The sequence below is a fragment of the Megascapheus bottae genome, chromosome 26, assembly GCF_031878675.1.
Source record: "Megascapheus bottae isolate mThoBot1 chromosome 26, mThoBot2.hap1, whole genome shotgun sequence".
Lineage (NCBI taxonomy): Eukaryota > Metazoa > Chordata > Mammalia > Rodentia > Geomyidae > Megascapheus > Megascapheus bottae.
Window position 1 is genome coordinate 24,419,437 of NC_143534.1, and position 5,540 is coordinate 24,424,976.

Consider the following 5,540-nt stretch of genomic DNA (forward strand, 5'->3'; position numbering starts at 1 on the left):
AGAAAGAACGACATCCCCCCGTTTATAAGGAAATGGAAAGACTTAGAAAAAATCATATTAAGTGAAGTAAGCCAGACTCAAAGGAACATAGGCCCAATGGTTTCCCTCATTTGTCCTAATCAGTAGAAAACTTGGGCTCTCCTAGCAGAGATTTACAATAGAACAAAGCCTAGATACATAAGGCCATATAGTATGATGCTATATGAAAGGACCTCCAGAATATAGAAACAAAAGCCATATAATGAGTGATTGTTGTCCTTAATGTACTGTGTTATCACTCATCTCTTTTGCTCTCTCTTGGTTATCTCATATTGTTACAGTATTTCACCTTGTTATCTGATATATTGTATATATGTAGATTTGGTTATTTAAAATAGGATAGGGAAGGGGTGAAAACAAGATGAGGGGCGGGGGTGGGTGGAGGGAAATGGGGACTAAGACATGAGAAAGAGTATCAATGTTTGTGAAGTAATGCACCTTCTATCTGGTGAATATAATGTAATCCATCTATTACAATAAAAAATATATGGAACAAAAAAGAAAATGGCAATCCTGCCAAGGGCTATCTACAAATTGAATTCAAAACATATCATTATTCCAATGTCATTCTTTTTTATTTTTTATTTTATTTTCATTTTTTTTCGCCAATCCTTGTTCTTGTACTCAGGGCCTGGGCACTATCTTTGGGATTTCTCAAGACTAGAGCTCTACCACTTCAGCACAGCACCATTTCTGGCTTTTCTCTATGTATGTGGTACCAAGGTATAGAACCTGGGTCTTTGTGCATGCTAGGCAAACACTACCACTAGGTCAAACTCCCAGCACCTGTGTGTGTGTATGTATGTATATATATATATATTATATATTAAGCACTTGTCTGATATATTATTGGTAAAAATCTTTTCCAGGTTGGTTGACTGTCTTTCTAGTACAGTAGCTATGTTTTTGTCTGTGCAGAAACACTTTATTTTTAGGTAGTACAATTTGTCAAGTCTCTCTCCAATCTGTTGTGACGCTGGGATTCTGTTCAGGAAGCTTTTGCCTGTGCCTATGAGCTTCCAGTGTCTCTCCTACTCTATCGTGTGATAGTTTTAGGTCTGATATTAGGTCTTTGATCCATTTTGAATTAATGCTTGTGCATGGCCATAGGCTGGGATCAGTTTCTTTTTGTTTTCTGCATGTGGCTGCCAAGTTTTACCAGCACCAATAATTGAATAGGCTGTGTTTGTTCCACTGTATATCTCTGGCTCCTTTGTCAAATATAAGTTGACTATAGGCATGTGGTTTTATTTCTGAATCTTCTATTCTGTTCCATTGGTCTTCTGGTTTATTTTTGTGCCAATATCATGCTGGTTTTTGTTATTACGGCTTTATAGTAGAGTTTTTTAATACCACCTGCATTGCTCTTTTTGCCTAGAATTGTTTTGGCTATTCTAAGTCTTTTGTTGTTCCATATGAACCTTTGCATTACAATTTCTATTTCAGTAAAGAATGTCTTTGGGATTTTGATGGGGATTGTATTGAATTTGTATGTGAATTTTTACAGTATGGCCATTTTCACTATATTGCTTCTCCTTACCTGTGAGCATGGGCTGTCTTTCCATTTCCTGGCATGGAATATCTTTCTCTATTTCCTGGTATCCTCTTTAATTTCTTTTGTTAGGCCTTTATAAATTTCATTAAATAAATCCTTTACATTTTGGTTAATTCCTAAATATTTTCTTCTTTTGGGGGCTATTGCAAATGCGATCATTTTCTTGATTTCTCCTTCTGTTTGTGTATTGTTGGAGTACAGAAAGGCTATTGACTTTAGTGGGTTAATTTTATATCCTGCCACTTTGCTAAAGTTGTTTATTAGTTCTAGGAGTTTGGAAGTGGAGTTTATTGGGTGATACAGGTATAGGCTCATGTCATCTGCTAATAGGGATAGTTTAATTACTTCTTTCCCTATGCAGAACCCTTTGATGTCATTCTCTTGCCCTTATTGCCCTGGCTAAGGGTTCCAGCACTATATTGAAGAGAACTGGAGAGAGTGGGCATCTCAGTCTCGTTCCTGATTTTAAGGTAAATTGTTCTAGTCTTTTTGCATTTATCATGATACTGGCTGTAGGTTTGTCATATATGGCCTTTTTATTTTAAGGAATGTACCTCTTGCTTCTATTTTTTCTACTGCTTTCAACATGAGTGGATGTTTTATTTTGTTGAATGCCTTCTCATCATCCACAGGGAAATTATCCTATGATTCTTAACTTCAGCTCTCTTGATATGATATATTACATTAATTGATTTGCGAATGTTAAACCAGCCTTGCATCTGTGGGATGAATCCTACTTGGTTTTAAAAAATTTGTTTCTGGATTCTGTTGGCTAGTTTTTCATTGAGGAGCTTGGCATCTGTGATTTTTTTACAGAGATAGGTCTCTTTTTTTTGTTAGGTCTTTCCCTGGTTTGGGGATTAGTGTGATCTTACTTTTGTAAAATTAGTTTGGTATGGCTCCTTCTGCTTCTATTTCTCAGAAGAGTTTTGAGAGTATAGGTATTAATTCATCATTAAAAGTCTTGTAGAATTCCATAGAGAAACTGTCTGGATGTGGGCTCTTTTTGGTTGACATAGCTCAGATTGCTTCCACTATTTCATTATATGAAACTGATTTGTTCAGTTGGTTTACCTGTTCTTGGTTCAGTGTGGGTAGCCCATATTTATTTAAGAAATTATCCATTTCCCTCCTGGCCACATCCATTTCTACTAAATTTTCCTGTTTCTTTGAATATAGGCCCTGGAAGTACTTATTCATTATGGACTGAATTTCTTGAATGTCAGTCCTGATTTTTCCAGTAAGATATCTAATCTTGTTTATTTGAGCCAATTTCGTTCTTTAAGGAAATAGAGGAAGCAATCCAAATACTCATATGGAACAATAAAAGACCGTGTACAAGAAAAACAATCCTTATTAGAATGAACAGTGCTGGAAGAATATCAATATCGAATTTTAGACTCTATTACAGAGCTATAGTAAACAAAACATCTTGGTACTGGCATAGGAACAGGCCTGAGAACCAATGTAATAGAACGCACAGTAATCAATGCACAGACATATGGCTGTCTACTGTTTGATAAGGGAGCCAAAAAGGTTGGATGGAAAAAATACAGCCTCTTGTACAAATGGTGCTGCATAATTGGTTAAGCCGTTGCAAAAAAAAACTAAATTTGGATCCTTCTATGTGACCATGTACCAGAATGAATTCCAAATGGATCAAAGATCTTAGTAAAAGAAGATACACTGAAAACTTTGCAAGAAGAAATTGGAGGTACACTAGGTCAAACTTTGGCATAGGTCAAAACTTTAATAAAAATCCAGAAACACAACAAATTAAAGAAAGTTTGAGCAAATGGGACTGCATTAAACTGCAGAGATTTTAAATGGCAAAGGATGTAGCTAGCAAGTTAAATAGAGAGCCCACAGAGTGGGAGAAGATCTTCACTAGCCATGTAACAGACAAAGGCCTCATACCTAAAATATATCTAGAACTAAAATAATTGAATCTCTTCAAAACAAATCTTTGAAGAAACAACCATCCCTTTAAGAGGTGGGCTAAAAACATAGAGACTTCTCTGAAGAGGAAATAAAAATGGCCTATAGACGTATGAAGAAATGCTCAACATTTTTGGCCATAAAAGAAATGCAAATCAAAACAACTTGGAGATTTCACCTCACTCCAGGTAGAATGGCCATTATCACGAAATCTAATAACAACAGATGATCATATGGATATGGCCAGGAGGGATCACTACTACACTGTTGGTGGGAGTGTCAACTCATTCAACCACTATGGAAAGCAGTTTGGAGATTCCTCAGAAGACTAAACATAGAGCTCCCATAGGACTCAGCAATCCCACTTCTTTCCCTTAGCCCAAATATCCAGAAAGAAGGACATCCTAGAGGCAGTAGCACAGCCACATTCATTGCAGCATTATTTACCATAGTGAAGATATGGAACTGTTGGGGCTTTATCTACATCTGTGAGGCCTGTTCATCATTCTGGCTCAGTAGAAAGGGCTTTGGCCAGGCATTCCTTGCGTTCCTTGCATACCTCTTTTATCTCTGTGCACGTGATTCGACTGACCTCCCCCCCAGCGCAGGTCCCCTGCGCTTTCCTGCACTGGTCCCGACCAGTACCTAAAAGTTTGCCCGGGACCTTAGTGATAGCACGATGGCTCTCTCTTCCTATTGTCTAGCCTCCCAGTTCCCACCTTCTCTTTCCCCAGCAGTATATAACTAAGTGCCTGACGCAATAAACGAGAGATCTGCTGCGCTTTCATGACTGACACAGCTCCTGACTCGGTGTAGTTTCTTCCCTGGTAATTGGGGGAGGGCTGGATCATCGATACTTACCATCTCGCTGGGCCCCGGGGGACTTCAGGCTGGCCCTGGGTGTCCCTCCCCATCCCCCTGTTGCTCCACAGTAGCAACATGGAACCAACCCAGATGCCCCACAGGAGATGATTGGATCAAGATGTCATACTTATACACAATGGAATTCTATGCAACAATGAGAAAGAAGGACATCACCCTTTTTGTAAGGAACTGTAAAGACTTGGAAAGAATCATTAAGTGAAGTAAGCCAGACCCAAAGGAGCATAGGCTCCATGGTTTCCCTCATTTATAATAATTAGTACACATCTAGGACTCTACCAGCAGAGGATTACAGTTGCTCAAATCCTAGGTACATATAGTCATAAAGGATGAGACTAAATGATATGAACTCTAGGATATGTGTGATTGTTTTTCTTAATGTATTATGTTCTCTTTTTCCCCCTTATGGTTAATCCCCTATTGTTACTATATCTGACTTTGTCATATTATATATTGTATATATGTTTATTTGTTTATTGGAAATAGGAAAGGGAAGGGGGGAAATGGGTACAAAAACATGAGAAGTGGTATCAGTGTTTGAGAAGTAATGTACCTACTATCTGACATATGCAACTGTCACCCCTCTATACATTATTCAAACAATAAAAATAGGATACTGTACATTGAATGGTAATTTAATATACATTTAATGATAATGTTTTGATCACAACCTAATCTGTTGTTGGATCCTAGGATAAATAATTCCCTGGAAATCAAGACTTATTTTGTTAAGCATTGCTTTATACAATAATATCTTACCAGGACAATTAACCTGGACATACATACTGTAACTTTTATTTTTTATCATTGGTGCAATACTTTTTATTTTATGCTTCTCTATGAAAATCTTACACCAGATTTCAGTAATTCTAGTTAGAAAAATGGTCCTAGTGGAGAAATAGGGAAGACTCTCTACAGCTTAATTAGATCTATAAGGAACCTAGGTAAGTGAGGTTATGTGGGGCTGCTTCCCTCTTTATGGTGGTGAACATTGTTGTCAGGTGAATAAATGGACACAATGGAGCCACAGCATAGAGAAGCTTTATTTTGTCTTCTCTGCATCTTAATGGTGAAGATCATATAACATTATTTTTTGAAGATATTTGAGCAACATCTACTATACCTA